At 44.6% G+C, this 20,690-nt stretch overlaps 1 protein-coding gene across 3 annotated transcripts in view; it reads right to left on the bottom strand.

Annotated features, from left to right (window-relative positions):
• The window catches only part of LOC106583436 (hyaluronidase-2), a 28,130-nt gene extending 7,836 nt beyond the window's left edge, over nt 1-20,294 (bottom strand). The window contains exon 1 of one of the 3 annotated variants that reach the window (XM_014167594.3): nt 20,105-20,294. The gene's annotated coding sequence lies outside the window, so the exon portion shown is untranslated. The other 2 variants (XM_014167595.3, XM_045705678.2) reach the window with 2 other exon arrangements.
• Nucleotides 20,295-20,690: the final 396 nt, after the last annotated feature.

Here is a 20,690-nt window from a genome sequence, read left to right as displayed (position 1 = left end):
CTATTGTTGACCTTTTTGTTGGTGACACTTTTTGATATCTTGATAATATGCAGCTGTTTAAAGGGCAAATCCACAGATAAAACAATAACAAAACCTCACCCCGCCTCTGTTTTGGTAAAAAGCTGAGGGATGGGCCTGGAGAAATGTAACCACTCTCAGATTAATAGACAGAGCTACGGATGCAAGGACTGACCATCAATGATATCAAAAGTATTGTTTTAACCATGTTATGAGGCTATACAGTGTTTGTTCACATTTACAAACATTGGAGAAAAACAAGCTTATATTTTGGGTTCTCATGGAGTGTGACAGTTGAACTAAGCTCATGAGGCATTTACAAGTTATATTCTTCAAGAATCAAATATATATATATATATATATATATATATATATAACCGATGTGAAATGGCTAGCTAGTTAGCGGATATATATAATCTATAAATCAACAAAAATTATGTAGCAACTACAGATTGCCCCTTTAAGTCTATCAAAAGTGTGTGAGTTTGAGCATGTGTCCATTAGGCATATGGATTTCTATTTTATCAGCATGAATTAGATTGAGCAATAAAAGCCCCACTTTTATTCCATAGGCCGCTGTTGCAAGAGTGTATTGTTCACTGGATGTCCACTGGTTTCAAAAACAATGATTGATAGGCAGTTTAAACTTCTTGAATTCAACCATTATTGGGTTCAAATAGACATTTAGATTTGAGAACAGACATCCACAACAACCACAATCCGTAAGGCGCAAATAGCTAAATGAGAGCAGTGTGATTCACATCAATGTGCTATGTAGATATCAATAATAAGTGACATCCGTATTGCCGTAGACTACACAACTACTGTCATCCTTACCTCCAAGCGTTTATTCAAGTTGGATAATCTTTGGATGCCGACAGCAGTCGCACCATTGGAAGACATACTGTAGCCTACAAAAGCCTATTCCTGCTCTTTTACCACGATCGATCAAACACATTTGGTGTCATCATAGTGGTCTCTGACTTGTGGTCAGACTCGCTCAGGTGGAACAAATTGTAACTTTTTTCAATGCTGATTTGAATGTGATTGAGAAAACAAGTGTAAAATATGTTTTTCGCTAACATCCTTTCTGAATTTAAAAGTAACCCTTGAAGTTATCATCTAGTTTTTCAAAAGTATATGTAATCTGATCACAATATTTTTTGCTGGTAATATAACGAATTACAGTTACCGTTTTTGTAATCCTTTACATGTAACGGATTACACCCCAACCCTGATTATTTCTGTAGACAAAAAAATACTGATGACTGCATTTTACCCTGTTTTTCGTGTTTCTGCTGGCCTCGAAACGAATCGAATAATACACTCAAATGTAAAACCAAACCAGCTCACCAGTTTCAGACAATGTGCATGATTATCCTTACATTATCATTACTCGCTAATTCGTTAATCAAATAAGTAACTATATTCATACCAAATTCACCACAAACTAGTACGAACACGCGATGTAGTTGTACACGCGCACAACATTAGCGCGAGCTAGTTTCACAGTCCTTGCATTTACTCATTACATTGTAGCCACATTCAATAACTGAAATTGAACGATACAGTTGCGAACTGTGCAAAAATGTTACACTACTTGCTACTGTAGCAACACAAATTTCACTAGTTGACCAAGGGAATCTGACCTGTAGCAGACGACTAGATCAGGACAGCGGTTTATTCCACTAGTGTGGTTTCAAACAAAAAACGACATAGAAGAATCTGCCGACATCCTGGTATACATATCTCCCCATGATGGAAATGTTCCACCAGTCTTCTTGCTAATAACATATTATAATCAATACATTTTTCGTGAAAATCCCATCTGGCCAACAACGTTCCAAGCAGAGAAACGATGCGATGTGCTACGAGTTCAGAACTGCTCGTTCCATTCTACGGGAAAGGGGGGATACGTTCAGAAATTGACGTCAATGTTTAGATCACTTCGTCTTGATGAGGAGTAATAAATATATGTCATTGGACAAATTAATGTCAATATATATGTATTTGTACGTTAAAGCCATACTAATGTATTTGTAGCGTGTTTGGTTTGACGTTTGTTTACGATTACTCCATTTAAATGTCAATAGTGGCTTAGTCTTCCAATTTCGCTGAGGGGTAGGATATCACGCCAGAATGTGTTCTTTAAATTAAGATAGGAGATAGTCACATGTAGGAACAATTCAATTAATCATGTTTATGTAGGTTTAGATAGAAGAGATGTGGGTGACTGGCACTGCTTGAGTTGAACTACTGAAAGACTGAAAACTTTTAGCTAGTCTATAAATACCACGTGTTACAGGAGTGTGGATGTCCACTTTAAACGAGCACATCCTACTTTTAGACTATGTGTTTGTTATAATTCAGTCATCTTAATGTAGTCCTTACTGATACTTTTCAGTAATTGAAAAGCTATGAGACCATACTCTTTCAAATCTTTCAGGAAGCTGAAATAAAGCTACAGCAAAAAAGCCTACAGCTGTCTAACTACGTCCACACATCTGCAGTTCACCCCCTAGAAAGCATGACATCCCTTGACCATGTGCTGTGGACATACATAGCTGCTGTTCCTGTGAAAGTTGGGAGCGACCACTGACTCACCATGCTGACTCACCTGGCAGGGTCAAATTTATGAAGGAGAAAGCGTCTCTCATGGCTGCTGACTAAGCAGGTTAAGACCTACAGCAGGAATTTCTCGCTCTCTTTCTGACTCTGTTTGCTTGTTCCCAGATGTAATTTCAGTACAGGGAACACAGAAGACCAGACCATTTTAAGTCAACTGGGATACCTTAAAGTAACATATCATGTAAACAGGGCCTGCCTGCTTTACATCAGTGCCAGTGTAACAGTTGTTAAAGTACTGTGTGAATTTCACCAGGTTCATATATTAATATGTCTTGTTGATTTGTTATTATGCATGCCTGCATCCTGGGAGTAGGGGAGTGTGTACTTACGTTTTGCCCTGCGTGCTCGTGCTCAAATCATTTTGATGCACTATGAGAGGTAGGCACGCTTTTTCTGTCTTCAGAAAAGTTTGATTATTTTAAGCACAAAGTCATACACAGTGTTTTGTTCATGAATAATGTATATGGAGAGGTTACTCATAAGTGGATGGTATTGTTAAGATGCACTTGTAATTGTACTTTTTAGGATGATATCAACATTCTGATTTCAACATGTGGTTAATAGCTAGCTAAGGTATTAGCAGGCTATGGTATGTGTGAACGATGGCTAGCTCCTCGAATGATCCCAGTCCCTTGTATTGTGCATCTGTTGTGGAACGAGGCGACGATTCGCAGAACATATGTGCACTACAAATGTTTTATTTTCTTTTGGATGCAGGTATGTGGTTTTATCTATGTAAAATATATGTTATGTGTTGATGCATAATCAGGAGAGGCTGTACTCATTTTTGTATTCGAAAATCATTTTGATGCACTATGAGAGAACGAGGCGGCGATTCGCAGAACATATGTGCTCTACAAATATTTTCTTTTCTTTTGGATGCAGATGCAGGATGCAGAGAGTGAATTCTGATGAATTAAAACAACCTGATCTCCAAAGTCCACGTCTATAGTCTCAATCAACCACACACAACGCAGAGTTACAGCGGTGCAGTACAGCACCGGTTACATTGGTGCCGTGACCCAGATTCATCGTTGATCGACGTCAGCTCAATCACCGCGGCGCTGCTGCTTTAGAGACTAATTACATCATTGAGGTACTCTTGCCGCCTTGTGGCATGAAGAGGAACTGCAGTATTTTCTTTCCTGTTTATTTTTTTTCCGACAACGATGTATTGAGAGCGCTGTTTATGGTTAACCTGTTTGGGATAGGGGGCAGTATTTTCACGGCCGGATAAAAAACGTACCCGATTTAATCTGGTTATTACTCCTGCCCAGAAAATAGTAGATTTGGATAGAAAACACTCCAAAGTTTCTAAAACTGTTTGAATGGTGTCTGTGAGTATAACAGAACTCATATGGCAGGCCAAAACCTAAGAAGATTCTATATGGGAAGTGCCCTGTCTGACCATTTCTTGTCCTTCTATAGCCTCTTTATCGAAAATACAGGATCTCTGGTGTAACATGACATTTTCTAAGGCTTTCATTGGCTCTAGAAAGGCGCCAGAACGTGGAATGATAGCTCTGCCGTCCCTGGGCGAAAAACAGCAGGGGTTTTGGAGAGTGGTCCTTCTGAGAACAATGACACTGGTGCGCGCATGCATGTGGCGACTCCATGTTTTTCTTTCAGTGTTTGAACGGATACAACGTCTCCCGGTTGGAATATTATCGCTATTTTACGAGAAAAATCGCATAAAAATTGATTTTAAACAGCGTTTGACATGCTTTGAAGTACGGTAATGTAATATTTTGAATTTTTTTGTCACGAAATGCACTGGCGCGTCACCCTTCGGATAGTGACTTGAACGCACGAACAAAACAGAGCTATTTGGATATAACTATGGATTATTTGGAACCAAAACAACATTGGTTGTTGAAGTAGAAGTGCTGGGAGTGCATTCTGACGAAGAACAGCAAAGGTAATCCAATTTTTCTTATAGGAAATCTGAGTTTGGTGAGTGCCAAACTTGGTGGGTGTCAAAATAGCTAGCCTGTGATGGCTGGGCTATGTATTCAGAATATTGCAAAATGTGCTTTCACTGAAAAGCTATTTTAAAATCGGACACCGCGATTGCATAAAGGAGTTCTGTATCTATAATTCTTAAAATAATTGTTATGTTTTTTGTCAACATTTATCGTGAGTAATTTAGTAAATTCACCGGAAGTTTTCGGTGGGTATGCTAGTTCTGAACAAAACATGCTAATGTAAAAAGCTGGTTTTTGATATAAATATGAACTTGATTGAACAAAATATGCATGTATTGTATAACATAATGTCCTAGGAGTGTCATCTGATGAAGATCATCAAAGGTTAGTGCTGCATTTAGCTGTGGTTTTGGTTTTTGTGACATATATGCTAGCTTGAATAATGGGTGTGTGATTATTTCTGGCTGGGTACTCTCCTGACATAATCTAATATTTAGTTTTCGCTGTAAAGCCTTTTTGAAATCGGACAATGTGGTTAGATAAAGGAGAGTCTTATCTTTCAAATGGTGTAAAATAGTCATATGTTTGAGAAATTGAAATTATAGCATTTTTAAGGTTTTTCGTATTTCGGGCCAGGCGCTACCATTGGATATTTACATTTACATTACATTTAAGTCATTTAGCAGACGCTTTTATCCAGAGCGACTTACAAATTGGTGCATTCACCTTATGATATCCAGTGGAACAACCACTTTACAATAGTGCATCTAAATCTTTTAAGGGGGGGGGGGGGGTTAGAAGGATAACTTTATCCTATCCTAGGTATTCCTTAAAGAGGTGGGGTTTCAGGTGTCTCCGGAAGGTGGTGATTGACTCCGCTGTCCTGGCGTCGTGAGGGAGCTTGTTCCACCATTGGGGTGCCAGAGCAGCGAACAGTTTTGACTGGGCTGAGCGGGAACTGTGCTTCCTCAGAGGTAGGGGGCCAGCAGGCCAGAGGTGGATGAACGCAGTGCCCTTGTTTGGGTGTAGGGCCTGATCAGAGCCTGAAGGTATGGAGGTGCCGTTCCCTTCACAGCTCCGTAGGCAATCACCATGGTCTTGTAGCGGATGCGAGCTTCAACTGGAAGCCAGTGGAGAGAGCGGAGGAGCGGGGTGACGTGAGAGAACTTGGGAAGGTTGAACACCAGACGGGCTGCGGCGTTCTGGATGAGTTGTAGGGGTTTAATGGCACAGGCAGGGAGCCCAGCCAACAGCGAGTTGCAGTAATCCAGACGGGAGATGACAAGTGCCTGGATTAGGACCTGCGCCGCTTCCTGTGTGAGGCAGGGTCGTTCTCTGCGAATGTTGTAGAGCATGAACCTACAGGATCGGGTCACCGCCTTGATGTTAGTGGAGAACGACAGGGTGTTGTCCAGGATCACGCCAAGGTTCTTAGCACTCTGGGAGGAGGACACAAGGGAGTTGTCAACCGTGATGGCGAGATCATGGAACGGGCAGTCCTTCCCCGGGAGGAAGAGCAGCTCCGTCTTGCCGAGGATATTGGCGAGGCGAGCGGAACGCCTGTTAACTAACATAGAAGTGTGTTCATCAACAGACATTTTTACATAACTTTAGTGGTTTAGTGGCATGGCATCTTATAATGGTGATGAACCCAAATTCACTGCTGGGAGGGGGAGGTTTTTCTCATATTCTGATCAAACCCCTGTAAAGCGTGTAGGTGCAGGAGGTTCCCCCATGTTTTGCTCCACAAAATATTCAGATGAAAGCCCTTCATCTACTGTTAATCCAAATGCCCCTGTAGATGGTCTAGCTGAGCTAGTCACTCAGCTAGCCGGGGAAATAGGGAGCTCCATTAGGGAAGAACTACAGAGTGACAGGCCAAGTACTTATGAGCCACCAGTAAGTACAGAGAAGATAAGTGATCATCATTCAGAGTCAATAGGATATGTAGACCTCAGTAAAATTAAGTTCATCATGCAATCAGACATAAAGGAACCTCCTACATATAGAGGAGATGGTACAGACAAATGCTCCATTCATGAATGGGAGGAGTTGATGAGAATATACTTGAGGAGGAAGGGATGTCCTGTTGGGGAACAATCAGATGAGATGATTAGTCGATTATCTGGCAAAGCAAGAGACATGGTAAAGATACATTTACGCAATGAGACCACTCTTGATCCTACAGAGAAGCCAGAGATTGTATTTGACATTCTGAAACAGAATTTCAGCAAATTGGCCTATTCATGCATGCCTTTGGCTGATTTTTACAATAATAAACCTGTACCTGGAGAGGCTGTTATGGAGTATTGGGTTCGATTGAACAAGGCCATAGATGTCGCTGACAAGGGCCTTAAGAGACAAGGTAAGAAGATTGGCAGCTCCAACTCCGATGTCGTCAGGATGTTTGTAACATACTGCCCTGACCCCAAACTGGCAGCAGTATTCCAATACAAGTCTGCTGAGAAATGGACTGCGAGTGAAGATCAGGAGAGAATCTATGAACATGAACGCCGCAGTAAGGCCACCATGTGTCAATCTACCACTGTATCCTCAAAGCAAGTAACAGTACATCCCCAGACAACTCCGTTTGAAGGCGGGGTCAATGCTGGTGCGTGCAGTGACACTTCTCTCACATCTAGCGCCAAATAAGATGGGCAGAGTGCAAGTATCAAGAGAACTCATCCACCTGCTTGAACATACCTTAGAGAAGAGCATACTACCCGTTATGGTTTCACAGACACAGGCCAAGGCACCATCTTTCCCCACCCAACCCTTCAGGCGTAGGGAATGCAGGGTTTGTAGCTCAACAGATCACTCCACTGTGATGCACTGTAGACATGAGAATCTGTGCCTCTGGTGCTTTTCCCCAAATCATTGGAAGTCAAACTGTCCAAAACAGGGGGAACCCTATGCCAATCCCGGTGGTGAGAGACGCCCACCACAACAGCAGAGAAACTCACCACAGCAGCAACTGTTGACACTCCCACAGGTGAAGGGGGGAAATGTGGGTGTTCAACTGTCTACCCCAAGAAAGAATCTGATGATCTCGAGAAAACATATGAGATTTTGTGCTCTGATGCGAAAGAAGGAGAGAAAAGTGTTATGTTAGGTTCACAAGAGGTTGAGGCTTTTTCAGATTTGTTTTACACCTCTGTGTCTGTACATGGGAAAGTGCAGCTTAAGGGCATGCTTGACACTGGGTCTATGGCCTGTATATTGAGTGAACATGCTGAACAGAGAATTTTGGAAGCAGGTGTCATTCCTCAACATTATCAACCTCCTACAGAGTTAGTATTAGTGGGGTGTGGGGGGAAGAAGACCTCAACAAAGTGTTTCTATGATTTGGAGATGCAATCTATGGGATTGATGTTAAAGTGCCCACCCTAGTTGTTCCTGGACAGCGTGATGATCTCATCCTGGGATCGAATGTCATTAAGCATCTATTGCATGAGATGAAAGGCACTGACGAATACTGGAAGCTCGTCAACAACATGGATGGCCAGACCCACTCACCAGAGGGTGAGCAGTTTCTGCAGATGATGACAAGTGTCACAAGATGGAAGGGACAGCAAGTCAATGGCAAGATTGGGACAGTGGAGCTCACTCAAGCTGTGACTCTTTCACCCAAGACTGAACACTTAGTTTGGGGTAAACTTCCTAAAAATGTGGCATTGTCTTCAGGCAGCAATGTAATAGTCGAGCCTACCAGCTCAAAGGTCATGCCCAGAAACATACTCGTGGGTAGAGTTATTACACCGATGTGGGGAGATGGCTGGGTCCCTTTAAAGGTAGTAAACTGTTCTGACAAACATCTCACCCTAAGATATGACATGAAGCTGGCCGATGTGTCTACATGCTTGGCTGTTGAGGATGCAACAATCTTTCAGGGCCTTCATGAAGAGAAGACATCTTCTCAAGACATAATCTGGACTGCGGAGAAGCCAGGGGTTATGTTCACCGTATCCACCTGGTTGATGACAGACCCTTCCGGCTACCATACAGAAGAGTTCCGCCTGCTCATTACCTGAAGCTGAGGAAGGTATTGACAGATATGGAAGAAGTAGGTCTTATACGCAAGTCAGTTAGTGAGTATGCCTGCCCTTTAGTCATGGTATGGAAGAAAGACGGGAGTCTGAGGTTATGCACTGACTTCAGGTGGATGAATGCACGAACTGTGAAGGACGCTCATCCCCTTCCTCATCAAGCAGATTGCCTCACAGCACTTGGTGGCAGTGCATTTTTCAGCACCATGGACTTGACCTTAGGATTTTATAACATTCTAGTTCATGAAGAGGACAAGAAGTACACAGCCTTTACCACACCGATGGGACTTTATGAGTACAATCGCATGCCACAAGGTCTGTGTAACAGCCCGGCCTCTTTCATGAGAACGATGTTAAGTATATTTGGGGACCTAAATTTCTCAAATCTCCTTTGTTACCTAGATGACTTTTTGGTCTTTGCACCCACCGAGGAATAGGCTCTACAGCAACTTGAAGTTGTGTTTAGCCGTCTAAGAGCCAACAATCTCAAACTAGCACCCAAGAAATGCCACTTCCTACGAAGAACAGTGAAATTCCTCAGACATATCATTAAAGAGGATGGTGTGTCAGTGGATCCTGAGAAGGTGGAGGCCATTGCCAAGATGAGCCAAGCTCAGCTGATGAAGGCAGACGGATGCACTCCCTCTGCTCGGAGGCTGAAATCCTTCTTGGGTATGGTATTATATTACCAGCACTTCATTCCTGACTGTTCCGCCATAGCCAGACGTTTGTTTGCACTCACTGGGGTTCAAAAGAGAAGAGGAAGAGATGGGAAGAAGGGCAACAGTGGGATTTTCCGGATGCTGACGCTATCGGATTGGACTGAGGAGTGTGTCGTTGCATTCCAGAAGCTGAAGGATGCGTTTTTGAATTGTGTCGTGCTAGCTCACCCTGATTCTCTTCACTGACGCTTCCTTGGATGGTCTTGGGGCTGTGCTTTGTCAAGTGCCTGAAGGTGAAGATAAGCCAAGGCCCATAGCATTCACGAGCAAGACCCTGAGTAAGTCGCAGAGAAGGTATCCTGCACACAGACTTGAATTTCTAGCACTGAAATGGAGTGTGTGTGAGAAATTCAGTCACTGGCTTAAGGGGCACGAGTTCACTGTCTGGACAGATAGTAACCAGTTAACGTACATCATGACAAAACCCAAGCTGGACGCTTGCGAGCAAAGATGGGTTGCCAAGCTGGCACCATACAACTTCAATTTGAAGCGTATCCCAGGCAGCAAGAATACAGTAGCAGATGCACTGAGCCGCGACCCCTTCGCAGTGACTGTCGCACAGAGACTGATGAGGGAGTCCTACCTAGCACTTCTGTCTGAGGCTGTTGGGACGTTGAATGATGATGTCCAAGATGCCTTCCATTGGGCTTCTTATTCCCAGGAGATAACCTCCTTGACCACTGCTGAAGTGAAGGCCATATGTCAGCTCCATATCGACTGGGAATGTCCAACAGAGATGCAAGCAATCCAGCTTGGTTCCAACACCCAACAGCTGCTTTCTCCTGGTATTGACACTTTGCCTGAACTCTCGCACGAGGAACTTCGAGATCTTCAGCTGCAAGACTCTGTGACTTCCAAGGTCATCCCTTTCGTCTTCAATAAGAAACGGCCCACCAGACGAGATCGATACAATGTTTCTTCTAAAGTGTTGTTGCTGATGAAACAGTAGGACCGCTTGATCCTAAGAAAGGGAGTTCTGTATCATGTCATTAAGGAGAGTCACACAAACCTAAGAAAGTTCCAGTATGTCTTGCCAGAGGTGTTGAGACTCAAAGCGATGACTGGCATTCACGACCTTGCAGGACATCAAGGCAAAGCTAGAACTCTAGCCCTGGCCAGACAGAGGTTTTTCTGGCCTGCAATGGAGAGAGACATCAAGGAGTATGTGCGCTGCTGCCAGAGATGCGTTCTAGCAAAGACTCCAGAGCCAGCGGCTAGAGCCCCGTTAGAGAGCATCAAAACTTGCTCTCCCATGGAGTTGGTGTGTTTGGATTTTTGGACAGGGGAAGACAGTAAGAAGAACTCAGTTGATGTTCTGGTGGTGACTGACCACTTCACTAAACTTGCCCATTCATGGCCATGCAGAAACCAGACAGCCAAGCAAGTAGCTCGTAAACTGTGGGATCATGTCTTCTGTGTCTACGGATTTGCTTCAAGGATCCATACTGATCAGGGCGCAAATTTCGAGAGCGAGCTAATAGCAGAACTGCATAAGCTCTCCGGTGTCCAAAAGTCAAGAACCACGGCATATCACCCAATGGGGAATGGAGAAACTGAATGCTTCAACAGGACTTTAGGTAGCATGCTCAGGAGTCTGCCCTTGAAAACCAAAGAACATTGGCCTGAACAAATCCAGTCATTGACATTTGCCTACAATGCCACTGTTCACGAGACTACGGGCTATGCTCCATTCTTTCTCATGTTTGGTAGGGTCCCTCGGCTACCAGTGGATGTTATGTTCCGCAATGTTTTGGACGACTCCAGTGTTGTGGATTGCAACAAGTATGTCAAGACTCTGATCACTGGGCTGAAGGAAGCTATGAGTGTTGCCCAAAGGCACACTGACAAGCAACAGAGACGACAAGGTCGGGAGTATGACAAGCGGGTTAAAGGCATCAGTTTGTCCATGGGAGATCGTGTCCTCATCGCCAACAAGTGTGAAAGGGGCCGCCGCTGACAAGTGAAACCCCGAGATTTTCACAGTGACTTCAGTCAATCCACAAGCTCACACGTACATAATCCAAGACCGTTACGGCAGAGAGAAAGTGGTTCACAGGAATCTTCTGCTACAGGTGAATTTCCTGCCATTTGAAATTGATGATTCCGTGCACTTCAATGTCAGTGATGCTGCAGGGCCTTCAATCAATGTAGATGCAGGAGAGGTCACCCACTCCGGCGATGGACTGGACAGGGAAGACATGGAGGACTCTGGGGAGGAAAGTGCATCTTGGCTGGCGGAGGATTCAAGCGATTACTCCGAGCTCTGGACATTGGATGGAAAGTCAGAACCAGAAGAACCTTGCTTGCTTGAGTAAAATGACCTGGGAAGCACCTCTGAGATCCTGGAGCTGATTCCTTCAAACCCTCTTCTGGTCAATGATCTAAGGCCAGAGCCACTGTTAGCCACCATGGCCCCAAGCCCAATAGCAGGTCGCACAAGGGCGGGGAGGGTAGTTAAACCAGTCAAGAGACTAATTGAGTCAATCCACCAGAAGTTGCAAGTTTAACATAGTACAGAGATAGGATTTAGTACAGAATTACAGTTTTCTTTTAAGGCTAAGAAGGTAGGTATAGTGTAAGAGGCACTATGCATCTAGGGGCAGTTGAAGGCCTGACCAACTTTCACTTGCCCTGAACCCTATGGGTAATGTGGTGGCTAATTTCTGCATTACCAAATGAGAAGTTACAAACACACCAGTACGAGTTAAACTACATCTTCAATACTTAAGATACTTTTGCAAAAGTTCTTGACCTTCAATAATGCACTCTCTCGAATGAACCAGGAAGGTGATTACACAATGGCTACAGGGATCTTTTATAGCAACGATACACCCCCTTCAACGTACATTGACAAACCACAGATACTTAGTAACAGTTCACAAAGGTTAAGTTTTGTATGACAGATATCCATAAAACATCAGACAGTAACTGCTATGTCAACAGGATTAATGGTATAGCCCAGTATCTGGTCTCCTTAGAACCGTCCCTCCCTGGTACGGTATTGAACAGAACTATTTCATCCAATGGCATATATCAATTGTCAACTCTAGATACTCCCATCTCAAGCAAACCCCCTCTTGACCCTACTCCTGGACAGGCTCACTGGAGGGAGTGAGCCTCTAGGCCATATAATATCCCAGGATAAGTGCGAGATCTAACAGAGGACATACAAGGGTCCAGACACTGCCATAATCCTCCCCACAATAAAGAAAAGGAGGGAGTGACTTGCTTACATTTACATTTTACATTTAAGTCATTTAGCAGACGCTCTTATCCAGAGCGACTTACAAATTGGTGCATTCACCTTATAATATCCAGTGGAACAACCACTTTACAATAGTGCATCTAAATCTTTTAAGGGGGGGGGTTAGAAGGATTACTTTATCCTATCCCAGGTATTCCTTGAAGAGGTGGGGTTTCAGGTGTCTCCGGAAGGTGGTGATTGACTCCGCTGTCCTGGCGTCGTGAGGGAGCTTGTTCCACCATTGGGGTGCCAGAGCAGCGAACAGTTTTGATTGGGCTGAGCGGGAACTGTGCTTCCTCAGAGGTAGGGAGGCGAGCAGGCCAGAGGTGGATGAACGGAGTGCCCTTGTTTGGGTGTAGGGCCTGATCAGAGCCTGAAGGTACGGAGGTGCCGTTCCCCTCACAGCTCCGTAGGCAAGCACCATGGTCTTGTAGCGGATGCGAGCTTCGACTGGAAGCCAGTGGAGAGAGCGGAGGAGCGGGGTGACGTGAGAGAACTTGGGAAGGTTGAACACCAGACGGGCTGCGGCGTTCTGGATGAGTTGTAGGGGTTTAATGGCACAGGCAGGGAGCCCAGCCAACAGCGAGTTGCAATAATCCAGACGGGAGATGACATGTGCCTGGATTAGGACCTGCGCCGCTTCCTGTGTGAGGCAGGGTCGTACTCTGCGAATGTTGTAGAGCATGAACCTACAGGATCGGGTCACCGCCTTGATGTTGGTGGAGAACGACAGGGTGTTGTCCAGGGTCACGCCAAGGCTCTTAGCACTCTGGGAGGAGGACACAAGGGAGTTGTCAACCGTGATGGCGAGATCATGGAACGGGCAGTCCTTCCCCGGGAGGAAGAGCAGCTCCGTCTTGCCGAGGTTCAGCTTGAGGTGGTGATCCGTCATCCACACTGATATGTCTGCCAGACATGCAGAGATGCGATTCGCCACCTGGTTGTCAGAAGGGGGAAAGGAGAAGATTAATTGTGTGTCATCTGCATAGCAATGATATGAGAGACCATGTGAGGATATGACAGAGCCAAGTGACTTGGTGTATAGCGAGAATAGGAGTGGGCCAAGAACAGAGCCCTGGGGGACACCAGTGGTGAGAGCACGTGGTGCGGAGACAGATTCTCGCCACACCACCTGGTAGGAGCGACCTGTCAGGTAGGACGCAATCCAAGCGTGGGCGGCGCCGGAGATGCCCAGCTCGGAGAGGGTGGAGAGGAGGATCTGATGGTTCACGGTATCAAAGGCAGCAGATAGGTCTAGAAGGATGAGAGCAGAGGAGAGAGAGTTAGCTTTAGCAGTGCGGAGAGCCTCCGTGACACAGAGAAGAGCAGTCTCAGTTGAATGCCCAGTCTTGAAACCTGACTGATTAGGATCAAGAAGGTCATTCTGAGAGAGATAGCAAGAGAGCTGGCCAAGGACGGCGCGTTCAAGAGTTTTGGAGAGAAAGGAAAGAAGGGATACTGGTCTGTAGTTGTTGACATCGGAGGGATCGAGTGTAGGTTTTTTCAGAAGGGGTGCAACTCTCGCTCTCTTGAAGACGGAAGGGACGTAGCCAGCGGTCAAGGATAAGTTGATGAGCGAGGTGAGGTAGGGGAGAAGGTCTCCGGAAATGGTCTGGAGAAGAGAGGAGGGGATAGGGTCAAGTGGGCAGGTTGTTGGGCGGCCGGCCGTCACAAGACGCGAGATTTCATCTGGAGAGAGAGGGGAGAAAGAGGTCAAAGCACAGGGTAGGGCAGTGTGAGCAGGACCAGCAGTGTCGTTTGACTTAGCAAACGAGGATCGGATGTCGTCAACCTTCTTTTCAAAATGATTGACGAAGTCATCCGCAGAGAGGGAGGAGGGGGGGGGAGGGGGAGGAGGATTCAGGAGGGAGGAGAAGGTAGCAAAGAGCTTCCTAGGGTTAGAGGCAGATGCTTGGAGTTTAGAGTGGTAGAAAGTGGCTTTAGCAGCAGAGACAGAAGAGGAAAATGTAGAGAGGAGGGAGTGAAAGGATGCCAGGTACGCAGGGAGGCGAGTTTTCCTCCATTTCCGCTCGGCTGCCCGGAGCCCTGTTCTGTGAGCTCGCAGTGAGTCGTCGAGCCACGGAGCAGGAGGGGAGGACCGAGCCGGCCTGGAGGATAGGGGACAGAGGAAATCAAAGGATGCAGAGAGGGAGGAGAGGAGGGTTGAGGAGGCAGAATCAGGAGATAGGTTGGAGAAGGTTTGAGCAGAGGGAAGAGATGATAGGATGGAAGAGGAGAGAGTAGCGGGAGAGAGAGAGCGAAGGTTGGGACGGCGCAATACCATCCGAGTAGGGGCAGAGTGAGAAGTGTTGGATGAGAGCGAGAGGGAAAAGGATACAAGGTAGTGGTCGGAGACTTGGAGGGGAGTTGCAATGAGATTAGTGGAAGAACAGCATCTAGTAAAGATGAGGTCAAGCGTATTGCCTGCCTTGTGAGTAGGGGGGGAAGGTGAGAGGGTGAGGTCGAAAGAGGAGAGGAGTGGAAAGAAGGAGGCAGAGAGGAATGAGTCGAAGGTAGACGTGGGGAGGTTAAAGTCACCCAGAACTGTGAGAGGTGAGCCATCCTCAGGAAAGGAACTTATCAAGGCGTCAAGCTCATTGATGAACTCTCCAAGGGAACCTGGAGGGCGATAAATGATAAGGATGTTAAGCTTGAAAGGGCTGGTAACTGTGACAGCATGGAATTCAAATGAGGAGATAGACAGATGGGTCAGGGGAGAAAGAGAGAATGTCCACTTGGGAGAGATGAGGATTCCAGTGCCACCACCCCGCTGGCTCGATGCTCTAGGGGTATGCGAGAACACGTAGTCAGACGAGGAGAGAGCAGTAGGAGTAGCAGTGTTATCTGTGGTAATCCATGTTTCCGTCAGCGCCAGGAAGTCTAGGGACTGGAGGGTAGCATAGGCTGAGATGAACTCAGCCTTGTTGGCCGCAGACCGGCAGTTCCAGAGGCTGCCGGAGACCTGGAACTCCACGTGGGTCGTGCGCGCTGGGACCACCAGGTTAGAGTGGCAGCGGCCACGCGGTGTGGAGCGTTTGTATGGCCTGTGCAGAGGAGAGAGAACAGGGATAGACAGACACATAGTAGACAAGCTACAGAAGAGGCTACGCTAATGCAAAGGAGATTAGAATGACAAGTGGACTACACGTCTCGAATGTTCAGGAAGTTAAGCTTACGTTGCAAAAATCTTATTGACTAAAATGATACAGTACTGCTGGCTGGTGGAGTAGGCTAGCTAGCAGTGGCTGCGTTGTTGACTTTGAACGTGTAGCTGGCTAGGTAACCTCGGTAGTTTCAGTACTACACCTTGTCATGATACAAAGCAACTTTGTAGCTAGCTAGCTAACATAACACTAATCAAGACGTTCCTTGTAGTGTATTTAGTTTCAACAATGCTGCTCGTCGGTAATAGTTGGCTGGGTTAGGAAAAATGGCGTCGCGGGGGACGGAAATAGCTGGCTAGCTAACCTCGATGGCTGGCTAGCTAACAATTATCAAGCTATGACAAAGACAACTAAGTAGCTAGCTAGGTAACACTGCACTAGTCAAATCGTTCCGTTGTAAAGTATTAGTATCTACAGCGCTGCTAGTCGGTAACGGTTGGCTAGCTGGCAGTGGGTTAATGATGACTAGGTGTGTTGAGTAAGTCTGGCGCCGCGTCGCGGCTGGCTGGCTCACCTCGATAATACTCAAACTCAAACTACACAATTATCTTAGATACAGAGACAGCAAAGACAACTATGTAGCTGGCTAACTAACACTAACACCACACTAATCAAGTCGTTACGATGTAATAGTTTCTGCAGTGCTGCTAGTCGGTAGAAGTTGGCTAGCTAGCAGTGATGACTAGCTAGCTAGCAGCTAGCAGTGTTGACTACGTTAGGAGGACGAAGATAGCTAGCCTCGATAATTACTCAGTTACTCTAAACTACACAATTATCTTTGATACAAAGACGGCTATGTAGCTAGCTAAGAAGAATTGCTCAGATCAAACAAATCAAGCCATTGTAATGTAATGTAATGTAGTGAAGTGTAATATTACCTGTGGAGCGAAGCGTGGTGCGGCTGCTTGCTCACAGACATTGTGGAGACAAGTCATTGGTTCTCCATTAATCACGCCATCCCTTCACATGGTTTAAGAATAAGTAAAGACACATTCACATATGAAGACAAATCTGACCTGTCCCCTCTCTGGGCCCCAAGTGTCTGAGCCCCAGCTAAGGTAGACGTGCAACTGAAAAGACACCAGAGTCCAATGGACACTTTCTAATGACAAGTACCTCAAATAAGCATATTATACTAATAAAACATCTTAATTATCTATGTTACCCAACTAATTCTGATTCGTCCACGACAGTAGCGTTGAGCTAAATTCAGAATTTGATATAGAAATTATATAAGTTAAGGGCTAAAGGTTAAAACAACCACTCAATGTATTGTGACAACTGTGAAACTGATAACAGGAAGGAGGTCTCCTGACCCAGGGAGGGGAGAAACCGTTAGGCTTGCAGTAGATTAGGAAACATGTTGCAGAATTTGATAAGCAATGACCGTTTGGAGAAGACTTGCACATAGTATTCATGTATTGAGTTAATGCCAAATAATAGGAGGCATTTAACATTTACATTTTTACATTTTAGTCATTTTAGCAGACGCTCTTATCCAGAGCGACTTACAGTAGTGAATGCATACATTTCATACAATTTCATACATTATTTTCTGTGCTGGCCCCCCGTGGGAACGTGTGTGTGTGTGTGTGTTATAAAATAGGTTAGAGAAACATTAACAATTCTGGGATGGAACATGTCTGTGAGGATTTGCAGGAAACAATTGTGTTATATTACTCTGACCTTATAGACTAGACTGTGTTCCGAGAGGAGAAGTAAGTCAGGCGCTGGGAAACCACAGAGGTTTTCTGTTTTTGAGCTCGACTTGTCAGTTGCAGACATGAAGATAGAGGAACCCAGTTAGACAGAAGGAGCTATCGAAGTAGAACATTGTGACATTGTGACAGAGTTAGACAAGAGGAGGGGCATTTATCAAGTATATGTCATGTGGGGGTATAAAAGGCTATGTGCATTGTATGATGGGGAGAGCTCTCTGAACAAAGGATTCTGACTCTTGTAGAACGGGACTCAGTTTGCATCATTGTTAACTAGAACCTTACAACTTCTAGGTGATGAACTGCTAGTATAATTGAAATTAGAGACGCATAGTACAAAATTCTCATAACAGAATTATGCCTTGAGCTTGGTAGGTTATTTTGTTGTTTTACAAAGTTGGTGAAATTCAGGAGGGGTGAATGTAACAGTTGTTAAAGTACTGTGTGAATTTCACCAGGTTCATATATTAATATGTCTTGTTGATTTGTTATTATGCATGCCTGCATCCTGGGAGTAGGGGAGTGTGTACTTACGTTTTGCCCTGCGTGCTCGTGCTCAAATCATTTTGATGCACTATGAGAGGTAGGCACGCTTTTTCTGTCTTCAGAAAAGTTTGATTCTTTTAAGCACAAAGTCATACACAGTGTTTTGTTCATGAATAATGTATATGTAGAGGTTACTCATAAGTGGATGGTATTGTTAAGATGCTGTCACGACTTCTGCCGAAGTCGGTTCCTCTCCTTGTTCGGGCGGTGTTCGGCGGGCGACGTCACCGGTCTTCTGCCATCGCCGATCCATTTTTCATTTTCCATTTGTTTTGTCTTGTTTTCCCACACACCTGGTTTTCATTCCCTCATTACGTGTTGTGTATTTAACCCTCTGTTCCCCCATGTCTTTGTGTGGTATTATTTATTGTAAGTGCTTGTGCACATGTTGACTGGTGCGCGACGGGTTTTGTACCCATTTCTTCTTACTCTTTATGCCGTTGGTTTTGCTATTAAACTGCTTTGGCTATTATCTAGTTCTGCTCTCCTGCGTCTGACTTCCCTGCCACCGGTTACGCACCCCTTACAGATGCACTTGTAATTGTACTTTTTAGGATGATATCAACATTCTGAATTCAACATGTGGTTAATAGCTAGCTAAGGTATTAGCAGGCTATGGTATGTGTGAACGATGGCTAGCTCCTCGAATGATCCCAGTCCCTTGTATTGTGCATCTGTTGTAGAACGAGGCGACGATTCGCAGAACATATGTGCTCTACAAATGTTTTATTTTCTTTTGGATGCAGATGCAGGATGCATAGAGTGAATTCTGCTAATTAAAACAACCACGTCAAAGTCCACCTCTATAGTCTCAATCAACCACACACAATGCAGAATTACAGGTGCAGTACAGCACCGGTTACACCAGGTGTATCTGCCTGTAGTCTGGTCTATCCCCACTGAATGTCCATGGTTTAAAGCCTTCCCCTCTCTCTTAGCCCTGTGGAGCGGGCAGTAATCAGGAATTGCTATTAACTAACACACACCTGGAGGTAAACTACAGTAGTAGTGAAGCCACCGTGCTTCTACCTCTTCATTGCTTAATTGCTCTTTGGGGTTTTAGGCTGGGTTTCTGTATAACCACTTTGTGACAACTGTGGATGTAAAAGGGTCTTTATAAATACATTTGATTGTATATAGCCTCGTTATTGTTATTCTTATTGTGTTACTTTTTATTATTACTTTTATTTTAGTCTACTTGGTAAATATTTTCTTAACTCTTCTTGAACTGTACTGTTGGTTAAGGACTTGTAAGTACGCATTTCACGGTAAGGTCTAGACTTGTTGTATTCGGCGCATGAGACAAATAAAGTTTGATTTAATTTGATTGAATGATTGACCACAGTAGAGTGCATTTACCGCAATGCAATCAGTGCCTTAGTATGCCACCCACACACAGCTATGCAGCTACAGGCACAGATGTGTGGTGCTTTGAAGTCTGGCCTAGGGTCCACTGTTGTGAAATCCAGACAGGAATCTACTTGACAGGAACAAATCATTCAGCAAACCAGAGGGGATTTGACAGAGTGTTTTTTTTGAGAGGAGGGCAGTGCAGTGCAGAGAGGAATGACAAAGATGTTGTGGAAATGTGTTTTGTAGTTTGAAGTAGTTATCCAAGGAAGAAACTCTCTAGCGGGGAAGTTTAGGGATGGATTTGTTTTATGCTACACTCCCTAATTGATAGCATGCTAACAAAACTCACATCTTTTAGACAATCTCCCATGCATAGACTACACACACACACGGAACAACTATTAAAAAGCTGAAAACACATGAAAATAAATGTTAGAGTAAATTGGAATGTTATCAAATTAAAATGACTTAACACACTGAGGCCTTTGTGATATGTTTAGACATTTTACAAAAGGCATCAATGTGATGTGCCTCCTGTCATAGCAGACTATGAGAAATGGTTTCTGAAATGCAACTAGTAATCAACCTTGGGTAATTGATTCAGGAGTAGAGCACATGACTTTTAGATGATGGATACATGCATAGTAAGAAATAGAGTAAAAAAAATAAAATAGGAATGCAGACAAATATGTGATAATCAATTGTTGAATAAATCGGTCTCTGAAGTTTTTCCCACTTACCCAACAGAGGCTAGAGTCCTTTTCCTTGCAAATCCACCGAAGAGGACTGGATGTGTTGTACAGACCAGTTTCTTTCCCCCCTATAATGTTGGCTAAAGTGTCCTGGGTCCCCCTGCATTGACAATCCTTTGAGTGTGCCAGTAGTTAAATGCAGAGATCCAGCCTTACATCTTAGTTCAACCTCTGACAGACCCCACCTCTGTCCCGCCCATGCAACCATGCCAAATAGACATCAGGCTCATGAACTCAATAAAATATAACTCACCACTCTCACCAAGGTTAGGGTTAGTTAGACTTAGGGCTCAAACAAACCAGAAGGTACTTCCTTCCCTCTCATGCTCACAAGAGTCAATTCCCCCCTATCCCTTAATTTAATGGTAAACGGACAGGTTGTTGGATCAGGTATTATACTAGGTATCAATTCTGAGGCATAAAAATTACTTATTTTACAAGACTAATTATTAGAAGACAATCCCAAATGCCCAAACCCTACAAAAATCCTGTGTTTGTGTATGTATGTGTGTGTGTGTGAGTGAGAGAGAGATAAGGCACATGTTAGGGTTTAGTGTTGAAGTCAGGGGTTTCC

Source organism: Salmo salar, chromosome 22, assembly GCF_965601325.2.
Source record: "Salmo salar chromosome 22, fSalSal1, whole genome shotgun sequence".
Classification (NCBI taxonomy): Eukaryota; Metazoa; Chordata; class Actinopteri; order Salmoniformes; family Salmonidae; genus Salmo; species Salmo salar.
Note: the sequence above shows the minus strand (reverse complement) of the source record. Positions and strands in the feature narration are given on the sequence as shown.